Consider the following 18710-nt stretch of genomic DNA (forward strand, 5'->3'; position numbering starts at 1 on the left):
GGGACATTTACTTCAAAGATATAGGAAAATCAAATATAAAAGTATTTCCCACAGTACCTCTAGAGAATATCACCCCCTACACCGCCTTGATCTCTGAAGGAATATGTCTAAAATTTAGCTTTTTTTCTACATAGTATTGATCCCACCACATACACAATCAATTAGCATCACTGCCAGATATTCTGGCTACCACTGGGCTAGGATTCTGAAGGTCACTCGAAAATTTTGCTTTTTGCTCCTCGGGGAATTGAAGCAGCTCTGGGCCACAGAACCCAGCCTGGATTCCTGCTTCTGGATTCCTGACTAGGAGCTCTCTGTTTCTCCTGACCAGGTCAGAAATTCCTAAACCTTAAACAGAGGAGAATTAAAAAAATAACAGAAGTCTTCCCAAAGGCCCTTCCACTTACCTGTCTTCTTTTTTTCCCCTCTTTTTGGAGGGGGGAAGGCAGGGCAATTAGGGTTAAGTGACTTGCCAAAGGTTACACAGCCAGTAAGTGTTAAGTGTCTGAAACCGAATTTGACCTCTGGTCCTCCTCTCTCCAGGGTCAGTGCTTTATTCACTGTGCCACCTAGACGCCCCATAATTGTCTTTTAATAGTTTCTCAACGGGGTTGCTAGATGGTTCGATGATCGTGAAGTCAGGAGACCTGAGTTCAAATCCAACCTCTGATCAGACACTTACTAGCTGTATGACCCTGGACAAGTCACTTAACCCCAATTGCCTCACCCCCAAAAAAAAGATTTTCTAAACTATCTCAGACACAAATGAAGCAAAGAGCCTGCTGAAACTAAATTAGGCCTTTTTGAAGGCAGTGAAAATTCAAGTGATGCTGACAATCAAAAAAGGTTTCTCCCAAACATATAGTTAGCCAACTAGAACAATTTATAGAATGTTGGTACATTTCCCACTGTCTCTCCATGGTGTTTCACTTCCATGTCCCTAGTGTCTTCCATGGGGAGAGGTTATATCAATAAATAGATAGAGACTGCACATGTACCAGACCCCCATTACTTTTTTTTTTAAACTTCAATCACTGTTTTTTATGAACTCACTCGGAGATCAGCAGCCCCCTCCACCTACCCTCCAACTCTGCTTTTGCATACTCATCAATCTCCTCTCACTGAGGAACCTGGTAATTCTATTTGAGGATCAGTTAGTTTCTTTAAGCTTCACTGACATTATAGGAAGTACAGACATTCACTCTATCAGAGTGTAAGAATCAGAGAGGGGCTCAGAGGATCATCTAGTCCAACCACCTCATTTTACTGATAGGGAAAAGAGGCCAGAGAAGGTGACTTGTTCTAGGTCACATCCTGGGAATTCAACTCAGCTGTGCCACTGAATCGCAGTCTGGCAGTCTTTGGGTACATGTGTTCATGTGTTTCTTTTATATACCAAACTCAAAGTAGTCACTGTCAAGTGAAGATTTGCTTTTCAAGTATGGCTGCTTAAAACCAAGATGGTAATGAGTGATTTCTCTCTCTCTCTCTCTCTCTCTCTCTCTCTCTCTCTTTCTCTTTTTCTCTCCTCGCTCTTTTTCTCTTTCTTCCTCTTTCTCTCTCTCACTCTTACACTCACTCACTCCCCCCCCCCTTCCGCAAGTACTGGGGCAAACACTTTGTGAATACCATAAGCCATCACAGATGTACTACTGCCCCCAACAAGCTTACACCTGTGGAGCGATTCTGCAAACCCGAGTTTGAAGAGAAAGGAAGATAGGTCCACATCGCTTGAAACAACCAAGTAGAATATTCCCAAAGATATTAAGGAGATCCCGATATGCAACGAAACAACCACGTCTCCATATTCTTTAAACATCTTTTTCAGCTGCTGCCGTTTGCTTTGTTTGCTCTCATCTACAATGCTGGCGTCTGTGAGCACTCTCTCTGTTTTCTTTGGTTCCTGGGGGCCGACGCTGCCCGAGCTGCTGCTATCGGCGAGGCTGCTGCTGCTGCTGCTGCTTCTGCCGCTGCTGCCGGTGCTGCCGCTGCCGCCACCGCTGCCTCCAGTTCCAAGGAAGCTTATCTGTGCGTGGATGGGGCTAGGCCCGAGCTGCAACAGAAGGCGCGGGGCCAAGGGGGCAGCGGGCCCGAGGGGGCTGCCTAGGAGAGGCCCCAGGCGCAGTCGGAGCCCGGCTGCCCCACTGCCTGCGACCGCGGCCAGCTGCCAGACCATGGTGCAACCCCGCAGGGTCAGGGTGCGCCAGTCCCCCTCCCCCCCCATTACTTTTTTAAAAATTCTATTTTCTGTTTCTCTCTCTTCTCCAATGAAAAACCAAAACCAAAACCCTTGTAACAGATCTGCATAGTAGTCAGCATAAAATCCTGCATTGACCATGTCCAAACAAATGTATGTCTGATTCTTGTACTCTGAGTTCATCACCCCTTGCTCAACAGGTCTTTTCATCATTGTTCCTCTAGAATTGTCAAGCAACATCTTATTATGTGTTCTTATGATCAGTAAACAGTGACAAAATTTCAGAAAAAAATTATACATATATATATATTAAACATTTGATTTTAAAACTTTGAATTCCAGATTCATTCCCTTCCTCCCCTATCACCCACTCTTACTGGGAAGATGAGCAATTCAGTATAGGTTGTACATGTGTAGCTATGCAAAACATTTTCATAGTGGATATATTGCAAAAGACTGACTATATTTCCCTCCCTCCTATCCCACCTCCCACTTGTTCTATTCTCTACTTTGATTCTGTCCCTTTTCAAAAGTGGGTGCTTCCAACTTCCCTTCCCCCAGCCTGCCCTCCCTTCCATTATCTCCCCTCTTATCCCCCTCCCCCCTACTCTCCTGTAGGGTGAGATATCCTATTTAGTGTTTATGTCATTCCCTCCCTAAGCCAAATTCAATGAGAATAAGGTTGACCCATTCCCTTTTGCCTTCCTGTTCTTCCCCTCCATTGTAACAGTTTTACCTTGCCTCTTCTAACAGTTTACCCCATTCTGTTTCTCCCCATCTCCTCTCATTATATTATTTTCTCACCTCTTAATTTCACCTTTTAAGTATCATCCCTTCCTATTAAACTGGTCCTGTGCCCTCTATCTACATATACCTGTACAGATATATACACACACTCACATGTGTATTCATATACCCATCATAGTCAAAATTAAACAAAGGTAAAAAAAAAAAAAGTTCGATTTTAGGGTTTGATTCACTAAAGAGAATTATAGAAAAGTTAGTATTGGGAGGTATACCCTTGGATATGATGGCTCCTTGGAAAACCTAGGTCAAATCCCAGGTTTAACCAAAGGATTACCTCCTTGGTTTTAATATAAGACAAAACTATCAGATGCCTCCTTATTTAACAAAGGAACATTCCCTCTTTAACCACTACCTTTGAGGATTCTCCTTTCAATATGGTCCAAGATGAATTTGAGAGAAATTCTCTTATTTTGAATTAAATGAAAATATATTGACTCTTACTTTGGTCATCTAAAATAATCCTTCCCTGAATTTGATTGTCTTTTATTAGGTCTTTGATAAGAAGGAAATCAAGGACTTCAGGGTAGGACATTGTTTCCTTAGGTTTTGATTAAGTACAGATAAAGTTTTTTATTTAGACAGACCAAGGACTTTGGGCAAGGACACTGATATAATATTACTTCTTAACATTTCAGAAATGAAAAAGAGGCCTTGGTGTTATTGGCTTCCATGGTAAGAAGAACAAGATAAAAATATTTATGAATCTATCTAACGTGTATGGTCTATCTAATATGTTGGTCAGTGGAGTTCCCTGATCATCTGGATGAGCTTATAGGATGGTTAGTCTCTGTTTGGGACTTTAGTTGTATCCCCCTGTGAAGGACAGGAACATACCCCTGGGAGCCCACATCAGCCCTCAATTCAGGCCACCAGCTAATTTGTCCATTCACTCTGGAGCTTTCCTAGCAAGCCCTGCATCAGCTCCCTCTCTAGACCTCTCAACCTCTGTCTTTACCCAAGGGTCTTTTCAAGTACTTTGAAGGTTATTTCCAGATGAGATCTACTTCAAACTGCAAGTGTCTTCCTGTTCATACTTCCGAAGGTTTCCTCCTTCATTTCAGACCTTCCTTCATTTGCTCCCACCAACTATGAAGTGGGCCTCCTGGGTCCCTTGGAAACATCTCCAACTGTCATGAGGTTCAGTCTTAAGGAAGGTTTAATTACCTGCTTCCTCAACAGATCCACTGCTCCACAACTCCATCCACTGATACTCTGCCTGGACTCCATCCTCAGGGATTAGCTTACTCCCTTCCCCTTATCCTTTCCCCATCTCAGTAATTCTGAATTTCTGGCTTTTATTGTACAAACCTCATTATTCATCCCCCAGTGCTGCTCCTTTATTCCCATCCCCCTCAGCTCAACCTTGCCAATGTCCCACTTTAGGTCTACCTGCATCTTCCCCTGTGCTTCCTGGATGCCTGCTTGGTAATTATTGAGTTTGCTTTCATCTTAAACCCTTTCCTTTATCATTCTCTCCATTTCTGGCTCTCACAGAGACCTGGCTCCCTTCTCATGACAATCCCTAGCCACCTTTTCTAGTACTTTCACTCATAACCACAACTCATTGATTATGATGAAGGAGTCAGAATGCTTCTTGCTTTCTATGGCCATTTCTGTCACCATCACTCAGTAACTTTTTGAGGTTCTTTCAATCCAAATTTACCAATCAATTAAAATTCTGGCAGACACTGTCTTAGCTTAGTCTTTCTTTCCTCCCCAGCACCTGCCTTCATATTAGAGAAATTCAGCATGCTTATTTATATTCCCTCAATTAGCCTAATTTCTAAGAGTTTCTCGATTTCTTTATTTCTCATGACCAACTCTTCCATCCCACCTCAGCTATGTACAGCAATGGATTTTACTCTTGATTCTGTCATTTCCCATAAGTATTCCACTTCAATATTCAAAAATTCCTTTATCTGATCATGTTTTATTTTTCCATCTTCCCCTCTGCTTTATGACCCATAATATTATTCTTCATTCTTACCATGAGGTCCAATCCCATCATCTTCCCAGACTGGCACCCTTGCTGTGGCTATCCTAAACTCCCTTCTCTATCTCAACCCACTGATGAATCAGCTCAATTGCACATTATCCTTTGCACTGAAGTCTCTTACCCCCTTTTCCAATAGCCAATCAGAACAATTAGAACATAATTCAGTAACAACATATGACTACTGTTACTGTCTTCTGGGAGGTTGGTAGGTAAGCTTTATTAGCACACAAAACAATTTTTGCAAGGCTGCTAATTAGCCATTTTACATTTCACCTTAATTTGGCATTGCTGATCAACTCTACTGGTAAAAATGAGTCAGGCTTGGCTTCTCTCCTTAGAGTGGTATTTTTTCTAATGAAGATATTCCCCCCCCTCCGCCCCCATCAGTCACTGTTGTTTTTGTGGATTCTACCTCCAACTCACAATGGCATCTCTCATTAGATTTTCAGATCTTCTGTACTAACAGGATGTTAAAAACATATTCTTCTCAGGGTATAAGTTTACATAAAATCACAAGAGAACAAATATACAAAGACCTTTAAGGGCCCTTACCTTAGATGAATCCCAGTTCAAGTAAAGAGGAGTGGGGTCACTCCTCTTTCTTGTGATTTCAGGTTAGAAAAGGACCATCCTTCTTTACACCTCATGGGAATAATATCTTGTTGCCTGGAAAGCTACAGCCAAGAAGTCCCAGCTGGAAGCTATCTCTTTTTTTTTTTTTAAACAATTCCCCTGAGTCATTAACTCTTCTGGCTCTCAGTCAATTAGAGGACTCTCAGTAATGCATCAAACATGGCAGCCCCCAGAGTTTCTACATGGTTGACTGGAAATTGGCAGAGAATATCTATGTGTGCTCTGTACAAAGCCATGCATTTGCTTGTGAGTTCCTGTGAGTCTTCTGCATTTTAAAATTTTTATAGGGGCTAGAATAAAACTTATCTTGTACTTAATAAATCTGTTGCTATTTTGAGGACTTATATGGCATATGAGAATGTTGTTACCCATATACATGGAAACCTAGACACAAGCCTAGTCTATGATTTTCCCAGTGTAAACCAAGAGGGGGAGCATAAGGAGACACAGCGATATTGGTATCTTGAAGAGGCTTTCCTCCAACAACTGGACCTGGTCCATGTGATCTTAGTTCTTGATGATTCTAGGCCATAAATAACATTTCTATAATATTATATGTTAATATTAGTTATATGGTGAAGATGGGAAGGCATGGACAGATTATAATCAATATCCCTGTAGGGAGTACCCACAACAATGAAATCACAGATTCATTAGTGTATTAAAGTGTTCATTAGTGATTTTGATAATTTTACTTCCATCACTCAGAAACCTTTCCTCTTTTGAAGTCCACTCAAGAAAAATGTTCCAGCCAATTCAAATTATGATGGCTATAGTGCACCAACCTCCAGGTAATTTTCTATTATTTCACTGGCATTTTGCTTAGGACCTGTTGAATTTATTTTTCTGCGATTGGATGGGTTAGCTTTTTTATTTTGTGTTTTGTTGATTATTTTATGTTTCAACATCCTTTTAAAAATGTAATAATATTTTATTTTTCCCCAATTACATGTAAAAACAATTTTTAACATTTAAAAAAAAATTTGGAGTTCCAAATTCTCTCCCTCCTTCCTTCCCCTCAATCCTCCCTGAGATGACAAGCAATCTGATATAGATTATACATGTGTAGTCATGTAAAACATATTTCCATATTGGTCATGTTGTGAAAGAAAATACACCAAAAACCCCAAGAAAAATAAAGTATGCTTTGATCTACATTCATATTCCATCAGTTCTTTCTCTGGAGGCAGATAGCATTTTTCATTGTGCGTCCTTCTACCAGGTGGTGTGATTGTTCCTTTTTCTTCTTTGAGAATTTAACATTGGGGGAATGCCTGCCAATCCTTCTCTACAAGTGGCCTCTGGGCATGTCTGTTCTTTTGGCAAAAGTGGAGCTCAAATTTTAACTGTAACAGCTGAGACCACTGAGGAGATGGGATTTTAGATCTCATTAGCTCTGGCAGGGTTTTAGTAACTTGGAAGTTTTAATGTGGTGTATTTTTTTTTCTTTTCCATTCAGTAAATGGAATCTTATTAGTAAGATGTGCCCATATTTCTTTGAGGCACTTGAAGTTAGGAAGGAGATAAGAATCTTAATGGGATGGGGACTGAGCCATTTTGATAAAGTTATGACAATATTGTGTGTTTTAAACCCAGACTGAATTAGGTGAGATAAATAAGGATTATTCATTCTTGGCAGCACTGAGAGATAGACAAGAGACTTGGTCTGGAAGCCAAAAATACTTAACCAGATCCTAAGCAGGTTGTATACATGTGTGTACAAGGACTGAAACAACTGAAATTGTTGTAAAAGTATACTACCTGGTGACTTATGAAGAAATTTAACTCTGAGTATCTATTCCTGCCTACCTACTGCCTTCCAACTACTGGTCCCCATGTGCCTGAAGCAGCAAGGTATTCTGGAAGTAACTCTAGAAGCAGTATGTTTCAGGTGGTTCAAACCTTGAACCACCTTGACCACTTCTCCTTGGATTCACTTAGTTCAAACCACCACCTTGACCAGAAAGTCCAGGATCCACAGTCCAAGAGCCCTTGGAATTGCAAAGACAACCTTTTACTCCCAAAGTTGTTATACTTCTATCCTAGCTCTTACAGACATTCAGGTAAGTAACATTCATGGAACAGGGGCCCTCCATCCCCAACACCAACTGTTGAGCAATTACTACTACGGATGGACAGGTAAGTCTAAGACCACTGAACCTACTACCAGCCTAGTCCTTGCATCTGTTATCCAGGGGAGAAACCTCTATGAAGATGTGATGGGATCATGCTCAACTTTCATTCAACCATCATAATACAAGTAGCTTCCCTTTCCTTCTCACATCCTCTCCCACTTTCTTTGGCATGAACTAACATACCTTCAAATGGGCTGCCTTAGGTAATAGTGAATTTTCCCTCACTAGAGGTATAGATTGGAACTTGATGATCATTTGTTGCTAATACTGTAGAGGGGATTAATGTTCTGCCTAAGGGTTTGTTTAGATGACTTCTGAGGTCCTTTCCAGTATTAAGATTCTGTGACTTATGTATATTCATCCCTATTTTATAGATTAAGAAAATGAGAAAGGCTCAGACTAGTTAAATTATTTGCTTAAAGTCACATAGTAACTAAGTTTTGGAGCCAGAACATGAACACAGGTCAAACTATGCAGAAAGTGACATAGACTTAACCTTATGGCTTCATCCTATATCAAAAAGCCACAATAACTAGACAGAACAGCTTGACGGTTTTCCAAATACCCACAAACTTTTACTTTTGAGTACTTCTTTTACATATAATTGAGATAAACTATGTAAAGTGTTCTATAAACTATAAAGTACTATATAAATAGTAGCTATAATTATTATTCCTTTAGATCCAACTGTGATTTGTGGATTGATTGAAATGACTGAGGAAACAAAGGTTTGAGCTTCTGAGAATATCACTTTATTAAGCATTGCATGCCAACTGCATAATAGAGGCCATGGCCTCTCCACTTTGGCACTGGACCCCAAATATAGGGGGAGACAGATTTTTATGCATTAATGAAAACAATTAGCAGGACATAAACCAGGATACAAGATTAGGTCACCCAATTTCTAAGTGGAGGAAAAATTAAAGGCTTTCCAAATTGGGAGGGGTACAGCAAACAGGTATTTTGCTGAAATCAGAAAAAGAAGTGTCTCTCCTTCTCCCCAGGTATTTCTGTTCAATCAAAGGACAAGGAAACAGTAACTGATTGACCAGTACATGGCTGGTTTTCAGATAAGACATGTAAAGTGCTTGAGATGTATAATTGTGAGAAAATTGTTTGCACCAATCTTAAACAAACCTGGTAGAGGTAATCCGGCTCCCCAGCCACTCAAGGGCTAGGTTCAAACAATGCAATAAAGTTTTCTCACAATTCCCATAACTGAATAAAGTTTTCTGACAAGACAGAAATTGGACTAGCCTTATAATTGAATAGAAAGGTTACTGAGCTAGTTCCAGAACTGAATCACAAGATGGAGTCAGTGGGGTTTACTCACTTCCCACACAACAATACCACAATGACCTCAAGGCTTTTTATCTCTCATCTGTGTACCTTCACATCGGCTATCCTACTGGCCTAGAAGACATTCCTTTCTCACCTAAGCCTCATAATTCAATTCAATTCAACAACCATTTATTTTTTTTTATTTTAATTTTTTTTAAGCAATCAGGGTTAAGTAACTTGCTCAAGGTTTACACAGTTACCAGTTATTTCTGGGTGTGGTGCTAAGTATCTGAGCCCAGATTTGATGCCCAGGTCATCCCGACACTGGAGCTGGTGCTCTTGCTCACTGAGCCACCTGGCTGACCCTAAGCAATTGGGGTTAAGTAACTTGCTCAAGGTTACATGGCCAGGTGTTTCTGGGTGGGTGCTAAGTGTCTGAGCCCAGATTTGATCCACATGTCATCCCGACACTGGAGCCAGTGCTCTTACTTGCTGTGCTACCTGGCCACCCCTAACCATTTATTTTTTTAAATTTATTTATTTTTAGTTTACAACATTCAGCTCTACAAGCTCTTGAGTTCCAAATTTTCTGTCTCTCTCTTCCTTCCCCCCTACCCAAGACAGCATGCAATCTGATATAGGCTCTACATATACATTCACATTAAACATATTTTTTCACATTAGTCATGTTACAAAGAAGAATTATAACCAATGGAATGAACCCTAAGAAAGAAGAAACAAAACTGAACAAAAAAGAGAGAGCAAATAGTATGCTTTGATCTGCATTCAGATTCTGTAATTCTTTCTCTGGATGTGGATAGCCTTTTCCATCATGAGCCTTTTGGAGTTGTCTTAGAACCTTGCATTGCTGAGAAGAGCCAAGTCTATCAAAGTTAGTCATTGTGCAATTTGGCTGTAACTGTGTACAATGTTCTCCTGGTTCTGCTCCCCTTACTCAGCAGCAGTTCATATAACTATTTCCAGGTTTTTCTGAAGTCTGCCTGCTCATCATTTCACAATATTATTCCATTACATTCATATACCACAACTTCAACAAGCATTTATTAAGCATTTACTACTGCCAGGTATTGTGTATATGTGCATGTATATGAAGTAATTTCCTAGGGGAGGGTATAAGTTCAATGGGAAGGGTGGTGTTTTTTTTTTAAAGCAATTGGGGTTAAGTAACTTGCTCAAGGTTACACAGTTACCAGTTATTTCTGGGTGTGGTGCTAAGTATCTGAGCCCGGATTTGATCCCCTGGTCATCCCGACACTGGAGCCGGTGCTCTTACTCGCTATCCTATCTGGCCACCCCCAGAACATGATAATTTAAAAAGACTTCAGGAAAGGTCTCAGGAAAGGTCTGTCTCACTTGGGTAAAAGGGGAGCACAGCCTAGTGTGGGCATATCTGGGCAAGTCAGCAGAAGGTTCTTAGCCACAGCATAGATCAGCAACTCAGGCCCTGCAGTTCTGGCTCAGTAGGCCAGTGGCATAGCAGGCTAGCTGTGAGGCCTCTAGCCCCAGCATAGCAGGCAAACTGCCAGCCTCAGAACTCAGGGCACAACTAAGCCAGGTCACCCTCATGCAGTGGGCAAGTTGCCAGCCCCAGAAGCCCTGGTGCAGAAAGCCAGTGACCAGGCCCCTGGCTCCCCAGTGCAAGAAGGGGACAGTGCCCTGGTACTCCAGGAGCAGAGCTCAACTTTTAAAAATGAGTAAAAAAAAAAAAAAAGAAAAAAGAGCCTTGACCATAGAAAGCTACTACAGTGTTGTGGGAATGGGAATTTGAAGATCTTCCCTGCCCCTTAATAGAACTAGTGGGAAGTTTGAAGACCTCCCCTGCTTTGAAAGTAAACTCTGCCCCCTAATAGGCTGAATGTAGTCACCTGGAGCCTGTGATGGAGGGAATTTGCTGAAGGGTGCAGCAGAGCCCATGGGAAGCTTCCCTGCTGTGAAGATAAACTCTGTGCCCTGACAGGCTGAATGTAGTCACATGGAGCTTGTGGTGGGAGGAGTTTTGCTGAAGGGAAGCAGAGGCCACAGGAAGCTGGTCAGAGCTATCCAGATGGGTGAGGGAGAGAGAACATTCAGGCAAGGAGTCAGATAAGCTCCAGAGTAGATGCTGATCTTGTATTAGTTTGTGGGAAGGCTAAAGGATGCTGTGGCTCTCAGAATTATTATGGCTTCTGAATATTTTTGGTACTATGATGGAATCAGCTTACTGGTTTTGGGATAGGGTTTTCTGGTGTCTAAATAAATGTTTCAGTTCTATTCTATACCAGGAGAATCTGGTATATTTTGTGATCAAATGTCATGTGATACTTATAGTCACGGTCTTTATTGTGATTGTGAGTGCTGTAAATATTGCATTGGTGCTATATATGGTGACAGGGAAAAATCAAATTACAACTCAGAAGAGGACAACAATATCAAAATGCCTACATATTAAGCCTCAAAGGGGAAGGCAAATTCATCTCAAGCCTAAAAAATCATTTTGTAAGAGCTTAAAAACAATTTTAAAAATCAAGTGAGAGGATGATGAAAAATTGGGAAAAATGAAAGTTATGTAAGTGAATTATGAAAAAAAAAGTCAACGGCTTGGAAAAGGAAGCACAAACATTGACTGAAGAAAACAACTCCTTAAAAAAACAGAATTGGCCATATGGCGGGGGCAGGGGTGGGGGAACTACTAAAAAAAACCCAGCTCCTCTAAAAGTAGAATTGGCCAAATGGAAAACAAAAACTACTGAAAGTTATAAAAGCTAACTGAAGAAAAAAATTCCTTAAAACTTATAATTGTGCAAAAGAAAAAAAATTAGAATTGTGGAAATGGAAGCTAATGAATAATAAAAGCTATGAGATATCAAGAATCAGTCAAAGAATGAAAAAATAGAAGAAAGTGTAAAATACTTCATTGGAAAAACAAATGACCTGGAAAATAGATGTTGGAGAGGTAATTTAAGAATTTTACTGGACTACCTGAAAGCCATGATCAAAAAAAGAGCTTTAACAGCATCTTTCAAGAAATTATCAAGAAAAACTGCCCTAATATTCTAGCATCAGAGGATAAAATAGTCATTGAAAGAATACACTGATCACCTCCTGAAAGAGATCCCAAAATGAAAATTCCAAGGAATACTGTAGCCAAATTCCAGAACTATCAGGTCAAGGAAAAAATACCGCAAGCAGCCAGAAAGAATAATTCAAATATCAAGGAGCCACAGTTAGGATTACACAGGACTTATTAGCTTCAGAATTAAAGGATTGGAGGACTTTGAATATATTCCAGAAGGCAAAAGAGGTTGGATTACAAGCAAGAATCAACTACCCAGCAATATTCAGCATAATCTTTCAGGGGAAAAGATGAATATTCATTGAAATAGTAGACTTTCAAACTTTCCTGATGAAAAGATCAGAGGTGAACAGAAAATCTGATCTTTAAATACAAAACTGAAGAGGAGCATAAGAAGGTAAACAGGAAAGAAAGAAAAAATCCTATGGTATTCAATAAGGTTAAACTATTAACATTTCTCCATGGGAAGCTGATACTTATAACTCTTAAGACTGTATCTCTATTAGGGCAGTTAGAAGGAGTATACTTAGAGGGTGTGGGTATAAGTTGACTTTGATGTTATGATAAAAAAAATTAATTAGGGATGAAAGGATTTTACTGGAAGAAGAGGAAAGGGGGAGGCAGAGTAGGGTAAATTATAACATATGAAGAGGCATGAAAGACCTATTAAAATAGAGGGAAAGAAGGGAGGGGATGAGCATCGTTTAAACCTTATTCTCATTGGATTTGGCTCAGAGAGGGAATAACATACACACTCAGTTGGGTAGAGAAATCTCTCTTACCCTATAAGGAAGTAGAAGGGGAAAGAAAAGCGGGGGGCTGACAGAAAAGAAGGCAGACTGGGGGAGAAGATCAAGAAGATCAAAAGCAAAACAATGGTGAGAAGAGACAGGGTGAAAGGAGAGAGAAAAGTACAAAAGGGGGGGAATAGCATGGAGGGAAATATACAGTTAGTAATCATAATTGTAATTGTGAATGGGATGAGTTCTTCCATAAAACAAAAGTGAATAGCTGAGTGGATTAAAAACCAGAACCCTACAATATGTTGTTTACAAGAAACACACACAGAGTAAAGGCAAAAGGCTGTAGCAGAATATATTATGCTTCAGATGAGGTAAGAAAAAAAGCAGGGGTAGCAATCCTGATCTCAGGCAGAGCAAAAGCAAAAATAGATCTAATTAAAAGGGATAAGAAAGGAAACTTCATCTAGCTGAAAGGTACCATAGACAATGAAGTAATATCAATATGAACATATATGTACCTAGTGGTATAGCATCCAAAATTTTTAGGGGAGAAGTTAAGTGAGTTACAGGAAGAAATAGACAGCATAACCAAACTAGTGGGGGACCTCAAACTTCCCCTCTCAGAACTAGATAAATCTAACCACAAAATAAACAAGAAAGAATTTAAGGAGGTGAATGGAATCTTAGAAAAGTTAGATATGGTAGACCTCAGTAGAAAATTGAATGGGGATAGAAAGGAATATAACTTTTTTTTAAAGCAATTGGGGTTAAGTAACTTGCTCAAGGTTACATGGCCAGGTGTTTCTGGGTGGGTGTTAAGTGTCTGAGCCTGGATTTGATCCCCCAGGTCATCCCGACACTGAGGTCAGTGCTCTTACTCGCTGTGCTACCTGGCCGCCCCAGAATATCACTTTTTCTCAGCAGAACATGGCACCCACACAAAAATACACCATGTATTAGGTCATAAAAACCTCACAATCCAATGCAGAAAGGGAAAAATATGATGCAGTAAAAGTTACATGTAATAAAGGCCATGGAAACATAGAATAATAATTATTTAGAAACTAAATAATCTAATCCTAAAGAATGAGTGGGTAAAACAACGAATCATAGAAACAATCAATAATTTCATCAAAAACAATGACAGTAATGAGACAACATACTAAAATTTATGGGATACAGCTAAAGCAGTACTTTGGGGAAATTTTGCATCTCTAAATGCTTACATAAAATACAGAAAAAGGAGATTGATGAATTGGGCATACAGCTAAAAAAGCTAGAAAAAGAACAAATTAAACATACCTAATTAAATGACAAATTAGACATTCTGAAAATCAAGAGAGATTAATAAAATTTAAAGTAAAAAAATATTGAACTAATAAATAAAACTAAGAGCTGGTTTTATGGAAAAACCAATAAAGTAGATGAACCATTGGTTAATTTGATTTAAAAAGAAAAAAGGAAACCAAATTACCAGTATCAAAAATGAATTGGATGAATTTACCACCATTGAAGAGAAAGTTAAAGCAATAAGTAGAAGCTATTTTGCCCAACTGTATGCCAATAAATCTGACAGCCTAAGAGAAATGGATGAATGTTTACAAAAATACATATTGCCCAGATTAACAGAAGAAACAAAATATTTAAATAACTCCATTTTAGAAAAAGAAATTGAACAAAGCATCAATGAAGTCCCTAAGAAAAAATCTCCAGTACCATTACAAGTGAATTCTACCAAATGTTTAAAAAACAATTAATTCCAATACTATATAAGCTATTTGGAAAAAACAGGTGAAGAAGGAATTCTACCAAATTCCTTTTATGACACAAATATGAAAATGATACGTAAACCAGGAAGAGACAAAACAGAGAAAGAAAATTATAGACCAATTTCCCTAATGAATATTGATGTAAATTTTTAAATTAAAATATTATCAAAGACATGACAGCAATTTATCACCAGGATAATACACTATGACCAGGTGGGATTTTTACTAGGAATGCAGGGGATTCAATATTAGGAAAATTATTAGCATAATTAGTCATACCAATAACAAAACCAACAGAAATCATATATGATTATCTGAATAGATCCAGAAAAAGTTTTTGGCAAAATACAGCACAAATTCCTATTAAAAACTCTAGGGAGTATAGAAATAAATGGAGCTTTTCTCTCTCTCTCTCTTTTTTTAAAAGCAACCGGGGTTAAGTAACTCGCCCAAGGTTACACGGCCAGTTATTTTGTGTGGGTGTTAAGTATCTGAGGCCAGAACCAATCCTGGGTTCTCCCAACTCTGGGGCCAGTGCTCTTACTCACTGTGCCACCTAGCCGCCCCTGGAGCTTTTCTTAAAATGATAACAGTATCTATCCAAAACCATCAGCAAACATTATTGTAATATGGATAATCAGTAAGATTAATGGTGAGAAAAGATGCCCATTATCACCACTATTATTCAATAATGTTACTAGAAATGTTAGCTTTAGCCATAAGGGAAGAAAAAGAAATTGAAAGAATTAGACCAGGTAATGAGGAAACAAATCTATCACTCTTTGCAAATGATATGATGGCATACTTAGAGAATCAACTAAAAAAACTACTTGAAATAATTAACAACTTTAGCAAAGTTACAGGATATAAAATAAAGCCATGTAAATCATCAACATATTACCAACAAAGCTCAACAAGAAGAGATAGAAAGAGAAATTCCACTTAAAATAACTGTAGACAATATAAAATATTTGGGAGTCTCCTTGCCAAGATAAACCCAGGAACTATATGAACACAATTAGAAAACATTTTTTCACACAAATAAAGTCATATCTAAAAAAATTGGGAAAATATCAATTGCTCATGGATAGGCTAAGTTAATATAATAAAATGACAATTCTATCTACATTAATTTACCTATTCAGTGCCATGCCAATCAAACTATCAAAAATTATTTTATAGAGCTAGAAAACATAACAAAACTCATCAGAAAGAACAAAACATAAAGAATATCAAGGGAATTAATTTTTAAAAATGCAAAGGAAGGTGGTCTGGCCATACCAGATCTAAAACTGTTATAAAGCAGCTATCATCAAAGCTGGCTAAGAAACAGTGGTGGATCAGTGGAATAGATTAGGTATATAAGACAGAGTAGTAAATGATTATAGTAATCTACTGTTTGATAAACCCAAAGACTCTAGCTTCTGGAATAAGAACTCACTATTTAACAAAAATTGATGGAAAAACTGGAAAATAGTATTGCAAGTGAATAGAGCACCGGCCCTGGAGTCAGGAGGACCTGAGTTCAAATCCAACCTCAGACACACCATACAGACACAAAAAAACTATCCCTGTGACCTTGGGCAAGTCACTTAACCCCAATTGCCCTACCTTCTCCCTTCCAAAAAAAAAAAACAATCTGTCTGAAAATAGTATTGAAGAAACTAGGCATAGACCAACATCTCACATCATTTCCCAAGATAAGATCAAAATGGATACATGATTTAGACATAAAAGTTGATAACATAAGCAAATTAGGAGAGCAAGCAATAGTTTACCTGTCAGATCTATGGAGAAGGAAAGAATTTATGACTAAACAAGAGATAGAGAACATTATGAAATGTAAAATGAATAATTTTAATTACATTAAATTAAAAAGGTTTTCTGCAAACAAATTCAATATAACCAAGATTAGAAGGAAAGCAGAAAGCTGGAAAACAGTTTTTACAGCAAGTGTTTCTGATAAAGGCCTCATTTCTCAAATATGCATAGAAAACTGAGTCAGATTTATAAGAATACAAGTCATTTGCCAATTGATAAATGGTCAAAGAATATAAATAGGCAGTTATCAGACAAAGAAATCAAAGCTATCTATAATTATATGAAAAAATACTCCAAATCACTGTTTATTAGACTCTGAGAAGTGCAAATTAAAAGAACTCTGAGGCACCATCTCACATCTATCAGATCGGCTAATATGACAGAAAAGAAAAATGATAAATGTTGAAGAAGATGTGGGAAACTTGAGCCACTAATGCATTGTTGGTAGAGTTGTGAACTGATCCAACCATTCTGGAGAGCAATTTGGAACTATGCCCAAAGAGCTATAGAACTGTGCATACCGTTTGATCTAGCAATACTACTACTAGGTCTGTATCCTAAAGAGATCATTAAAAATAGGGAAAAGGACCTAAATGTACAAAAAAAATTCATAGCAGCTTTCTCTGTGGTGGTAAAGACTTGTAAATTGAAGGGATACCCATCAATTGGGGAATGGCTAAACAAGTTGTGGTATATGAATATAATAGAATACTATTGTACTATAAGAAATGATGAGCAGGCAGATTTTAGAAAAACCTGTAAAGACTTACATGAACTAGGGGCAGCTAGGAGGTAAATAGAGCAACAGCCCTGGAGTCAGGAGGACCTGCGTTCAAATTCGGCCTCAGACACTTGACACACTAGCTGTGTGACCTTGGGCAAATCACTTAACCCCAATTGCTTTACCTTCCCCCCTCCAAAATTAGAAAAAAAAACTGTATGAATTAATGCAAAGTGAAGTGAACAGAATCAGGAGAACATTGTACATAGTAACAACAACATTATATGATGAACAACTATGAATGAGAACTATTCTCAGCAATACAATGATCTAAGACAATTCCAAAGAGCTCATGATGAAAAATATATCTGCCTCCAGAGAAAGAACTGATGGAATCTGAATGCAAATCAAAGCATACTTTATTTTTCTTGTTTGTTTGTTTTTGGTGTGTTTTCCTTCACAACATGTCTATGGAAATACTTTTTTATATAATTGCACACTTATAACCTATATACGATTTCTTGCTGTCTCAGGGAAGGTGAAGGGGGGGAGGGCAGGAGAGAATTTGAAACTAAAAAAAAAAATGTTAATGAATGTTGAAAACTAGCCTTACATGTAATTTGAAAAAATAAAATACTATTTGCCAAAAAAATTCAAATAAAAAAATGGGATGGCAAGGGATTACTTGTGCATGTAGAAGGGTTTGCCTTGGCAAGAAGAAGGGCTCCATCTTTATATGATGAGAAAATGGAAAAAGGCATCTGAAATGAGGTGGAGGAAAGAAGAGGGAACTCTTGGCATTTTTCAGTGAAATATGAAGGAGATATATGTGGAAGTCCTTTAGCATGAAGTTAGGATTTGGGAAGGAGAGAAAGATTGTGAGCCAGGCTCTGAACTCACTGAGGCAGGAAGGAGAATGTCTTGGATTATTTTATATATAAAACTTCCATTGTCCTTTGGATAATTGGTAATCTTGTTTCTTCTGAGATCTTAAGTGTTTTCTGGTTTGCTGTCATATTGCTTATCTGGGTCAATTTTGGCATTAATGGGGTAGACTTTTGCTAGTAGATGTCTGGGATCCCTGAAATAATTTCCATAGTACGTGCTTGAAAAATATTTATTAAATTGATTTGAAAATATCTTGAATTCAGTTTCCTCATCTATAAAATGAGATTAGATGAAATGTCCTCAATGGTTGTTTCTAGCTCTAAATCTTATGAACCCTGAATTACCTTGATTGAGAGGAAGCATTCACTTCAGTGGGGTATGGAGGTGACTATGGGTTTTCAAAGGCTCTGACAATTCTTCAAGGCCTTATTGAGCTAAAGGAGGTCATGAAGAGTTAGACATGAGTGAAACTACTGAAAAACAACAAAAAATAAAGCTGAAAAGGCTTTGGGTATGGGACTAAAAATGGGATATTTGAGAACTTATTCTGAACAATTCAAATTCTTTAACATAGAAGAGGAATTCCAAGGATCAGGAAGGAACTCCCATGAAAGAACACAAAAGTCACAACTTGGTGACTTGGAAG

At 38.4% G+C, this 18710-nt stretch overlaps 1 pseudogene; it reads right to left on the reverse strand.

Moving 5' to 3' along the window:
• Nucleotides 1-1579: 1579 nt before the first annotated feature.
• LOC138166906 (protein FAM210B, mitochondrial pseudogene) lies at nt 1580-2501 on the reverse strand (annotated as a pseudogene).
• Between the last annotated feature and the right edge of the window lie 16209 nt (nt 2502-18710).

The sequence above is a fragment of the Petaurus breviceps genome, unplaced genomic scaffold (genome assembly GCF_028583685.1).
Source record: "Petaurus breviceps papuanus isolate PSGF00001 unplaced genomic scaffold, PetGlider_PUasm1.0 227, whole genome shotgun sequence".
NCBI classification, from domain to species: Eukaryota; Metazoa; Chordata; class Mammalia; order Diprotodontia; family Petauridae; genus Petaurus; species Petaurus breviceps.